General features: G+C 42.3%; 1 protein-coding gene across 1 annotated transcript in view; it reads left to right on the forward strand.

Annotated features, from left to right (window-relative positions):
* The window catches only part of ZNF469 (zinc finger protein 469), a 425,851-nt gene that overhangs the window by 112,768 nt on the left and 299,816 nt on the right, over positions 1–13,267 (forward strand). The gene's annotated exons all lie outside the window — the stretch shown is intronic.

Consider the following 13,267-nt stretch of genomic DNA (forward strand, 5'->3'; position numbering starts at 1 on the left):
GTGTAGTCTATCTGATTACTTGCAAAAGACTCCAATATGTAGGGTGCACAGCCGGCCCTTTATAAATTAGGATTAGATGGCATTTGTCAGATGCAATAAACAAGATAACAGAAACAAAAACTCATTGCGCCCCATTTCAGCAGTTTCCCATCATGTCTTACATCATTGTGGAGGGGATAGGAGTCACATTATGGTACAGGGCACTGAAAAAATAAGATTACCTTAGAGGGGCAGAGATCTTCAGAGGAAACTTTTTAATCGTGAGGCTTTTTGGATGTTCAAGATCAAATCATGTATCCACCATGGATTAAACAGAAAACAGTATTTAATTTTACATTATTAAATTATTTCTGTTTGGAGATTGTCCTGTATATTGTTGTGACAGTGCACAATGATTTCAAATTTTATGTTTTATAGATTTTGTGTTCATTTTGCTTTGTTGCTTTAGGGTCCTGTTCACACACATTCTAATTTCCTATGGTGGTTAAGGAGTTACTTTGGGAGTGGTCTGTATCCTTCAATGTCAAACATACCTATTGGGTGTGTCCCTCCCACCTTTTCCACTATATAACCCGACTGATGTAGTCATCTAGTGACTCTATGATTAAGGGTGCAAAAGACACGCACCCGAAACGCGTCTGAAGATGTAAGGCCAGGTTTGTACTTACCATTTTGTAACTGCTTTTTAATGGAGAAGAAATAAAACTGAATGGATTTTACCAACATCGGTGGCTGAAAATCATTTACATGTGTTACTATAGTACTGCCTCCTATGTACAGGAATATAACTACTATAATACTGCTCCTATGTACAGGAATATAACTGCTATAATACTGCTCCTATGTACAGGGATATAACTACTATAATACTGCTCCTATGTACAAGAATATAACTACTATATTACTGCTCCTATGTACAAGAATATAACTACTATAATACTGCTCCTATGTACAAGAATATAACTACTATAATACTGCTCCTATGTACAAGAATATAACTACTATAATACTGCTCCTATGTACAGGAATATAACTACTATAATACTGCCTCCTATGTACAAGAATATAACTACTATAATACTGCTCCTATGTACAGGAATATAACTACTATAATACTGCCTCCTATGTACAAGAATATACCTACTATAATACTGCTCCTATGTACAGGAATATAACTACTATAATACTGCTCCTATATACAAGAATATAACTACTATAATACTGCTCCTATGTACAGGAATATAACTACTATAATACTGCTCCTATGTACAAGAATATAACTACTATAATACTGCTCCTATGTACAAGAATATAACTACTATAATACTGCTCCTATGTACAAGAATATAACTACTATAATACTGCTCCTATGTACAAGAATATAACTACTATAATACTGCCCCCTATGTACAAGAATATAACTACTATAATACTGCTCCTATGTACAAGAATATAACTACTATAATACTGCCTCCTATGTACAAGAATATAACTACTATAATACTACCTCCTATGTACAAGAATATAACTACTATAATACTGCCTCCTATGTACAAGAATATAACTGCTATAATACTGCCTCCTATGTACAAGAATATAACTACTATAATACTACCTCCTATGTACAAGAATATAACTACTATAATACTGCTCCTATGTACAAGAATATAACTGCTATAATACTGCCTCCTATGTACAAGAATATAACTACTATAATACTGCCTCCTATGTACAAGAATATAACTACTATAATACTGCTCCTATGTACAAAAATATAACTACTATAATACTGCCTCCTATGTACAAGAATATAACTACTATAATACTGCTCCTATGTACAAGAATATAACTACTATAATACTGCCCCCTATATACAAGAATATAACTACTATAATACTGCTCCTATGTACACGAATATAACTACTATAATACTGCCTCCTGTGTACAAGAATATAACTGCTATAATACTGCCTCCTATGTACAAGAATATAACTGCTATAATACTGCTCCTATGTACAAGAATATAACTGCTATAATACTGCCTCCTATGTACAAGAATATAACTACTATAATACTGCTCCTATGTACAAGAATATAACTACTATAATACTGCCTCCTATGTACAAGAATATAACTACTATAATACTGCTCCTATGTACAAGAATATAACTACTATAATACTGCCCCTATGTACAAGAATATAACTACTATAATACTGCTCCTATGTACAAGAATATAACTACTATAATACTGCCCCCTATATACAAGAATATAACTACTATAATACTGCTCCTATGTACACGAATATAACTACTATAATACTGCCTCCTGTGTACAAGAATATAACTGCTATAATACTGCCTCCTATGTACAGGAATATAACTACTATAATACTGCTCCTATGTACAAGAATATAACTACTATAATACTGCTCCTATGTACAGGAATATAACTACTATAATACTGCTCCTATGTACAAGAATATAACTGCTATAATACTGCCTCCTATGTACAAGGATATAACTACTATAATACTGCTCCTATGTACAAGAATATAACTACTATAATACTGCTCCTGTGTACAAGAATATAACTGCTATAATACTGCCTCCTATGTACAAGAATATAACTACTATAATACTGCTCCTATGTACAGGAATATAACTACTATAATACTGCCTCCTATGTACAAGAATATAACTACTATAATACTGCTCCTATGTACAGGAATATAACTACTATAATACTGCTCCTATGTACAAGAATATAACTACTATAATACTGCTCCCTATATACAAGAATATAACTACTATAATACTGCTCCTATGTACACGAATATAACTACTATAATACTGCTCCTATGTACAAGAATATACCTACTATAATACTGCCCCCTATGTACAGGAATATATCTACTATAATACTGCTCCTATGTATAAGAATATAACTGCTATAATACTGCTCCTATGTACACGAATATAACTACTATAATACTGCTTCTATGTACAAGAATATACCTACTATAATACTGCCCCCTATGTACAGGAATATAACTACTATAATACTGCCCCCTGTGTACAGGAATATAACTACTATAATACTGCTCCTATGTATAAGAATATAACTGCTATAATACTGCTCCTATGTACAAGAATATAACTACTATAATACTGCTCCTATGTACAAGAATATAACTGCTATAATACTGCTCCTATGTACAAGAATATAACTACTATAATACTGCCTCCTATGTACAAGAATATAACTACTATAATACTGCTCCTATGTACAAGAATAAAACTACTATAATACTGCTCCTATGTACAAGAATATAACTACTATAATACTGCCTCCTATGTACAAGAATATAACTACTATAATACTGCTCCTATGTACAAGAATATACCTACTATAATACTGCCCCCTATGTACAGGAATATAACTACTATAATACTGCCCCCTATGTACAGGAATATAACTACTATAATACTGCTCCTATGTATAAGAATATAACTACTATAATACTGCCTCCTATGTACAAGAATATAACTACTATAATACTGCTCCTATGTACAGGAATATAACTACTATAATACTGCTCCTATGTACAAGAATATAACTACTATAATACTGCCTCCTATGTACAAGAATATAACTACTATAATACTGCTCCTATGTACAAGAATATAACTACTATAATACTGCTCCTATGTATAAGAATATAACTACTATAATACTGCTCCTATGTATAAGAATATAACTGCTATAATACTGTTCCTATGTACAGTACAACAATATAGTATATGTTCAATTCAGGAAGAAAGGAAAGGTCTATAGAGACTTTATCTTGTCTAGAACTGTCCATGGATCAACTATGAATATGTTTATAGCAGTCAAACAACTAAGGCTACTTTCACACTCGCGTTTGGTGCGGATCCGTCATGGATCTGCACAGACATATCCGTTCAGATATTACAACCGTCTGCATCCGTTCAGAACGGATCCATTTGTATCATCTTTAACATAGCCAAGACGGATCAGTCTTGAACACCATTAAAAGTCAATGGAGGACAGATCCATCTTCTATTGTGCCAGAGAAACCGTTTGGAGCAGGCAGCGTTTTGGTGTCTTCCTCCAAAGCAGAATGGAGACTGAACTGATGCATTCTGAGCGGACCCTTTTCCATTCAGAATGCATTAGGGCATTACTGATCCGTTTTGGACCGCTGAGCCCTGAACGGATCTCACAAACGGAAAGCCAAAACGCCAGTGTGAAAGTAGCCTTAGTAGGTGCGCCTACACATGTGGTAGATTTTGTTGCAGAACTTTCTGTGACTGAGAATCAGTGCCACTGATCTGAATGAGGATGTTCTGGCGGCGAGCGCATAGATTTGTGCAAACTCCATTCAAATGAATGGAAACTTTTTAGTTACAAAAATTTATACAACAAAATGTGTTATGTGTGAAGGCTCCCTAATAGACATCAGAATTGTTTATGTTTTCATGAAAGAACTTTGAGTATTTTATAAAATAAAATAATGCAAAAAGTAAGAACCTAAGGGCAATGAATTGGAAGCACGCAGAAATAAAATGCTGCATTAACGGCTTCAGTTAATGGGAACGGCCAACCTTCTTTATTCCCATTAAACACTTGTGGGGAGTTAAATGCTGTAGAGCCTGGGATGCAGTATTCGTCCCTGGTTTGATCCCATCCTGCTCGACACCCACGTGCTGTCACTACGCTGCCTCATATGCAGACACGGATAATTAGCGTAGGGTCGTCCAGGAGCTATGCTATGTCCTACACACACTGTTTCCTCGCAAAGTGTGCCGGACACACTTGCTTTGTGTATCACTGCTTTGGCTACAGTCACCGATGCATTAATGAATGAGTCAAACATTTCACTCCACAGAGGCAGTTCCCAGTGTCAGTTTAATGGTCCGGAACCATAGCAGTGAGGCTGTGGAAAACTGAATATTTTATGGGGAAAGTCATAGGACTGGGTCTATTTACTTATAGGGGGCTCATTGCAAATCGTGAAGGATTGAGAAATGTACCTGAAGAACGAATGTGATTAACTACTAATTGGTAACCAATTCGCGTACTACATGTGCAAACTATTAACTGCCTGAATAAAGTACGTTAAGAACATTATATTAAATATTATTTAAACATTGGTTCTCCACCAAATCTAACAATCAGGCTGGTGGTGCGAGTCGGAGTATAGAAAGTGAATATATATATACACACTATCTCCACTATCTATCACAGTGACAATCCTCAGACTGATGCTACCTAGGGCCAGGCAGTGACAGGAGGGTGCACCCGATCTGCCTGATGGTGCCCTTGGTGTGATTCGGTCCAAACCAATACATGTGTGGTCTATCCTTTAAGTAAACAATCTCCTCTGGCAATATTATTTCAATGGACCGCCTCTCCACTCTGCACTGGTGTTACTCTGTTAAAACTGAACATGGAAAGGCGCTCTGAAGAATGAATGTGATCAAAATCTGTGAATAAAACACCTTCACAATCAAAAAGTATAGCCAATTACCGTCTACATTACTGCACAAACACACAGCAGTGCCTGAATTAATTCTGCTCAAACCGTGGGCATCATATTCTCCACGTGACAGTCTTCCAATGACTCAAGATACATGGAATGGAAATCTAGGATATCAATGTCTGCATAGAACACACAGCACGGTTCACTTGAAGGACAGTCCATTTCTTGGCAGCTTCCTCCATTTTCTGGCCTATTTATTATGTAGATGAAGACCTCGTTAGTTGTGTGTGTGCAGTCACATGGGACGGTTGAGGCTCCTCAAGGCTGACAACTCAGGTGGATGACATAAGTGAGACATGAAGTACAAGGCTCAGGGTGTGGAATGCAGGTGGGTTACTGCGGATTCTCAGGACGTACAATATCAAGTACAGAACGGCAATTAGTGACAGTCCACATGCAGTTTAAGGAATCCTGTCTCTGGGTACTTTAAGGAATATGGACCTCATGAAGATCCCTCCAGCAGGCACTTTAGGGAATGTGGACCTTATGTAGATCACGTCACCTTGCACTTTAAGGAATGTGGACCTCATGCAGATCCCGCCATCAGGCACTTTAGGGAATGTGGACCTTATGTAGATCACGTCACCTTGCACTTTAAGGAATGTGGACCTCATGAAGATCCCTCCAGCAGGCACTTTAGGGAATGTGGACCTTATGTAGATCACGTCACCTTGCACTTTAAGGAATGTGGACCTCATGCAGATCCCGCCATCAGGCACTTTAAGGAATGTGTACCTGTGCTATAACTGTAAAGTGGGAACATCTAAAAGTCAAAGAACGGCGCACTGAAGAACAAAGCAATGGAAGGGGCTCTCCAGGAGGGGACCAGCTTCACACTATTGTCCAGAGTCTTGGATGGGTTATACAAGCCCATATGGATGTGGGGTTAAGGTGAAGACATACACTTGGCCTCACACTGTACTTTAGGTTGTTTCCTTTGTGTTTTCTCGTGTTACTGGAGCTCCTTGGTAAAGCTCTTTCACTTCAATGGGATGCGAGTTCTTTAATGCAGGGGGACACGACACCTATTACATGCCTGTATCGCAACTAATTAAGGCTACTTTCACACTGGCGTTTTGGCTTTCAGTTTGTGAGATCTGTTCAGGGCTCAGCGGTCCAAAAATGGATGAGTTTTGCCCTAATGCATTCTGAATGGAAAAGGATCCGCTCAGAATGCATCAGTTTGCCTCCGATCCGTCTCCATTCCGCTCTGGAGATGGACACCAAAACGCTGCCTGCAGATGAAACTGTGCCAAACGGATCCGTCCTGGCACACAATGTAAGTCAATGGGGACGGATCAATTTTCAATGACACAATCTGGCACAATAGAAAACGGATCCGTCCTCCATTGTCTTTCAGTGGTGTTCAAGACGGATCCGTCATGGCTGTGTTAAAGATAATACAAACGGATACGTTCTGAACGGATTCAGACGGTTGTATTATCTGAACGGATCCGTCTGTGCAGATCCATGACGGATCCGCACCAAACACGAGTGTGAAAGTAGCCTAAACTGTATAAATTAAAACCAACCTGCTGTGAACACAACATGACTGTAGCAAGGGATCAAGCCGGTTTGGATTTCTTGTGACTGTTGTGTCCTGCTTATGGCAACTTGTTATGTCACTCCACTCACGTTCATTAGTTATGATGGAGGCCACCATATATTGTGTCCTTTGGCTATGCGATTTGCATCGTGGCCTAAGTCATCATGTATCCCAGACTGAATGTGGATGTAATCGACATTCGTTTAGAGAAAACAAAAACTTGTGTTTTTCTGTACGGTACCAGTTTGCCAGCAGTAGTCCATTTTAACCAGTTGAATAAAGGTCTGAACTGTCCATGCAATCCTGAGCGACAGACAGGAGGAGTGCTGAATGCCAAGTGGCGGTTTCTTCTTTCGTCAAGACTGTATGACAGCCCCATGAATGTGATCTGCAGGGCAATTCATTCAGGTGTGCAGAGTGACAAGTATATCACCGAGCAGGTGCAGATCTTTCCATTATACCTTGTGTCAGGAATAAGGACCGCCTCATTACTAGTTATTATAGTGTTTGCTGTGATATTATATGTTTTATGGGTATATGTCATAGTGTAACATAGTCCAGTGTGATTCACATTCATATACAGAATGTATTTATGTATTTGTGTTTCCAGGCCAGCAGCCATTGATGGATTGGTTGAAGGCAGCATATAGACCAAGATGTCTGCCTCATACCCGGGTAAACAGCAGCCTGGTCCCCGGGGGGGTAGTTAGCACAGAGATACTAACCAAGACGGGCCCGTTTGCTGGTCACACTCAGGACAGGGGACAGCAGACTCTCCGGGGCCGTGTGTCAGCATGGAGGCTTCATACCAAAGAATGAACCATAATCCGTAATCCTTCATAACTTGTTCAGGATGGGGCTGACGTCTCCAAAACCCAGCTCATCATCTCTGGTAAGATGGGGGCATCACATGGACACCAGACATGGCATATCAACTCGCCTTCATCTTCTTAAAATAAGGAACTCATCTTCCTGGACGTGATATGCTAGGACTCAGAACGATGAGATATGAATTCTGAAGAAGGTCTGGGGTCTGTAGTTTCCCAGTTGCCCTGGTGAAGATATCTTTATTATATTTTCATACCAGTTCCCTAGTTGGCCAGGGGGCCTGCTGCATGGGTATCGAAGCTCGCCCAGAGGGGCCGAATCAGCGGTGGGAGTGAAAATCCCCCCCAGACCTGCCCCAGAGGAAAGGCATAAACATGCAATCCCTGGATATTTGGGGGTCACAAAGTGGGAGATCCAATCGAATTGGTTTGTGCACCAGTACTCTGCCCAAATCTCCGGGGAGGAAAGGACTTTTACCACACAACTGCTAAGTATCAGAACTTTTTGTTTTCTCCTGTTTATTTTACAATTGTTTGCCATTCATGTTTGTCTCTTGTTAATCATTTTTTATAACCACATGCTGTCTATTTTTTATACAATAAACCTAAAAGTTTGATGGTTTGTCTTGTAACCTTAAGAACCTGTTCGCTCCATGAAGAGTGTGTGTGCAGTCTGAGGCGGTATGTGGTTTTACGTGAGGCTTGCTATCGTGTGGGTGTCTGCTTGCGAGTGGTGCAGGGGTGTCCTGTCCACCTTATAACTGACGGGTGGTTGTAGTCAAAGTTTCGTGTTAGTGCGCGGGTTTGCTTGCAGGCTTCAGGTGGCAATTTATGCTCAAGTTACGGCTCGGCGTAGGGCGTAACAGCGTGTGAGGGCGTGAGGTGAATCGGCCTGAAGGGCTTGGGCAACCCTTGTCACGTGACGTGGTGGGCTGGTCAGGTCCCTGGTACGTGACACCTTGTCTTTGTACAGGCTTCACTTCTGGTTTTGGCTAAAAACAATGACTAATGGAATTCACTGACCAAACACTGAAGTGTGAAGGAGGCCTAACTATTGTTCCTGAGAACTGCTTGCCAACTGTGTTGCATAGAGTCGACCGGCTTCTGGCCCCTCTGACCAGGTCTTCCAGTCCAGGAGGATTGGGCTACATTCCACAGTTCATATTATACCTCAAACCATATTTCTGATGTCACCCCACAAATTCTCTGGCATTGAGGTTGGGGATTGGACGGCCGCTTCATTACTCAATCTTGTCTGTCTGTGACCAGGATGCTGTTCCCTTACTGCTGTGCCATTGGTCACTGTCATGATAAAACACCCATTAAACGGCATTTCTTTTTCAGCATAGGGAAACATGATCTCCTACAGAATTCTGACCTATTGAAACTGATCTATTTTCTCTCATACGCGATAAATGAATTGCTGCCATTGTGTCCTCTTTCAGCGATGTCATCATTTTATTATAGGTATCTATGCGCAAAATAGGCCCAACCCCATGGTATGAGAACCATCCTAAAATCAGGATTTCTGCCCCACTGTGCTTTACAGTGTACTGTGGCTTCAATTTAGTGCTCGGGGGGCGTCTGATATACTGTCTACAGCCACTAGACCCAAAAGAAAAATATTGCTTTTATTAGTCCACAAAATGTTGTGTCATTTTTCTTTGGGCCAGCCAAGGGGTTCCTTGGCAAATTTGAACCTTATCAGCAACGTCTTTTTTTCAAGAGTTTGCAGGGAGTTATTGGTGGTAACTTGGCTTCACTTCATCGTCTTCTGATTGTAGCAGAGCTCCCTGGTGACTTCAGATGTTCTTTCATCTTTCTGGAGGTGATCATTGGCTTTAGATTGTAGCAGTGCTCATGGCAACTTCAGATCTTCTTTCTGGAGGTGATCACTGGCTTCAGTGCATAGTCTTTGGATTGTTGCAGGACTCACTGGCGACTTCAGATCTTTTTTCATCTTTGGTGATCGTTGGTTTCACTTCATCATTTTCTGACTGTAGCAGTGCTCATGGTAACTTCTGATCTTCTTTCATCTTTCTGGAGGTGATCATTGGCTTCACTTCACCCCCTTCTGATTCCCAGTGCTCACTGGTGACTTCAGATCTTCTTTCATATTTTTAAAGGTGATCATTGGCTTCACTTCATAATCCGCCCACGCTGGCTCAGTGCTACATCCCATGCTGGCGTTGCATAGGTGTGCGCGCCCACTGGTTCCTGTCATTTATGTTTCCAGGGGCACATGCTTCCTGCCTCCCAACATGATCCCTGGGCAGGGTTATAAGTTTAAATAGTAGTTTAGTCTCCTAGGAAGTTGCCTGAGCGTTTAGTTACTAACAGTATTAGCAAAGGTGTTCTGACCTGATATTCTGTGTTTGACCATTCTGTTTGCCTGCCGCCTGCATCGATTACTGGACCTGTCTGATCCTCTGTACCACGCTACTATCTGATAACAGCTTCTGACTTCTGGCTTGTCTCTGACCACGCTTCAGCTTCTGCCTCTAAGAATCATCATCATCATCTGCTGCCTTTACTCCAGTCTTCTCTGCAATACCACTTCTCGCCACCGTGTCCGCTATTGGACTCAGTTCAAGCTAACTACAGTTCTTACTGCAACTTGAGCTACTGGAGCGTCACCTGTTGTCTGACACTGAGTCAACCAGATTAGCTAGTAGGTAGTGGCTCAGTTTCTCTCTTGCTGTGTTCTGTCCTATGAGAGTGCTGAATAACCCCCTAAGGGTTAGGTGCTGCCATCCCTTGGTTGACACAGAGAATTCACACTGTGGCTTGACCAGGGTGTCCCACCCACTGGTCCTTACACAGATCTTCTTTCATATTTCTGGAGGTGATCATTGACTTTACTTCATTGTTTTCTGCTCACTGTTGACTTCAGATCTTTAATCTTTCTGGAGGTGATCACTGGCTTCGGTGCATAGTCTTTGGATTGTTGCTGGACTCACTGGTGACTTCAGATCTTTTTTCATCTTTCTGGAGGTGATTATTGGCTGAGCTTTTGCTACTTTGACTATTCTTCCATCCACTCACACAGTAGTTCTTAGCTTCCTTCGGTGTCTTTCAGGGTTTGGTTGCAACTTCAAGAAATTTGACTTTAGTTTAGCTGAGCGGAGCCTATCACTTGCTACTTTCTGTATGTTTTTCACTCTCAAATCAAATTTTTTATCAAAGTATGTTCTTCATCAGAACTACGTCTGGAACGACCATTTGCGTAAGTATTTCAGAAGAAAATGCACAAAAACATGTGCAACATTTGCAGCTCTCCTACCTTAAATAAGGGCCAAAATTAAAACCTAATTAACTCATCACTGCTATGATTTAAGCCCCTTTCAATTAATGATTGAATCATTCAGAATGAGCAGGGGGCATGTCCTGTTGGGTCTGTTTTGTTCTATTACTCTACTGCACTTACAGGTAAATAATTTGCTACATAGAAATATCACTTATACCAAAAACACACTAAATTACAGGGTTTATAATATTGGACTGCTATTATTTTTACTAGGGATGTCCCGATACCATTTTTATTAGACCGAGTACGAGTACCGATACTTTTATTTAAGTACTCACCGATACCAATCACCGATACCAATTATAACAATTAAATAAATAACACATTTATTTTGTGACCACTGACCAACCAAAAGTCCAAAAAACAGCCCCCAGCCTCTCATCACACCCCAGCCTCTCATCAGCACACCAGCCTCTCATCAGCATCCCAGCCTCTCATCAGCGACTCAGCCTCTCATCAGCACCCCAGCCTCTCATCAGCACCCCAGCCTCTCATCAGCACCCCCAGCCTCTCATCAGCACCCCCAGCCTCTCATCAGCACCCCCAGCCTCTCATCAGCACACCAGCCTCTCATCAGCACCCCAGCCTCTCATCAGAACCCCAGCCTCTCATCAGCACCCCAGCCTCTCATCAGAACCCCAGCCTCTCATCAGCACCCCCAGCCTCTCATCAGCATCCCAGCCTCTCATCAGCGACCCAGCCTCTCATCAGCGACTCAGCCTCTCATCAGCACCCCCAGCCTCTCATCAGCACCCCCAGCCTCTCATCAGCACCCCCAGCCTCTCATCAGCACCCCCAGCCTCTCATTAGCACCCCCAGCCTCTCCCTCTTATCAGCCCCATCTGGTAACTCAACCCATCCACCCCCTAGTATTAGTGGCCACAGGGTCCCCCTCCTCCCCCCCCATCATTGGTGGCAGTGGGAAGTTCCGATCGGAGTCCCAGCAGTGTAAGGCCTCTTTCACACTTGCGTTGTCCGGATCCGGCGTGTACTCCACTTGCCGGAATTACATGCCGGATCCGGAAAAAACGCAAGTGTACTGAAAGCATTTGAAGACGGATCCGTCTTCAAAATGCTTTCAGTGTTACTATGGCACCCAGGACGCTATTAAAGTCCTGGTTGCCATAGTAGGAGCGGGGAGCGGTATACTTACAGTCCGTGCGGCTCCTGGGGCGCTCCAGAATGACGTCAGAGCTCGCCATGCGCATGGATGACGTGCCATGCGATCACGTCATACATGCGCATGGGGCGCCCTGATGTCACTCTGAAGCGCCCCGGGAGACGCACGGACGGTAAGTATGCTGCTCCCCCGCTCCCCACTACACTTTACCATGGCTGCCAGGACTTTAGCGTCCCGGCAGCCATGGTAACCATTCAGAAAAAGCTAAACGTCGGATCCGGCAATGCGCCGAAACGACGTTTAGCTTAAGGCCGGATCCGGATTAATGCCATTCAATGGGCATTAATTCCAGATCCGGCCTTGCGGCAAGTCTTCAGGATTTTTGGCCGGAGCAAAAAGCGCAGCATGCTGCGGTATTTTCTCCGGCCAAAAAACGTTCCGTTCCGGAACTGAAGACGTCCTGATGCATCCTGAACGGATTTCTCTCCATTCAGAATGCATTAGGATAAAACTGATCAGGATTCTTCCGGCATAGAGCCCCGACGACGGAACTCTATGCCGGAAGACAAGAACGCAGGTGTGAAAGAGCCCTAATGCTGGGGCTCCGATCGGTTACCATGGCAGCCAGGATGCTACAGAAGTCCTAGCTGCCATGGTATGTCAGTGAGCAGCATTATACTCCCGTCACGTGCGCGGTGGCCGCCGGGCGCTCCTTCTATCTGTGCGGCGCATTGCTAAGGCTTATAGCACACGTGCGTGGCCGCCGGGCGCTCCTTCTTCTGTCTGTGCGGCGCATTAGCAATGCGCCGCACAGACCTATGAGAAGAAGGAGCGCTGGGCGGCCACGGCGCACGTGAGTATAGTGCTGCTCACTAACATACAATGATAAATAGTACTGTGG

The sequence above is a fragment of the Bufo gargarizans genome, chromosome 10 (genome assembly GCF_014858855.1).
Source record: "Bufo gargarizans isolate SCDJY-AF-19 chromosome 10, ASM1485885v1, whole genome shotgun sequence".
In the NCBI taxonomy this organism is placed as follows: domain Eukaryota; kingdom Metazoa; phylum Chordata; class Amphibia; order Anura; family Bufonidae; genus Bufo; species Bufo gargarizans.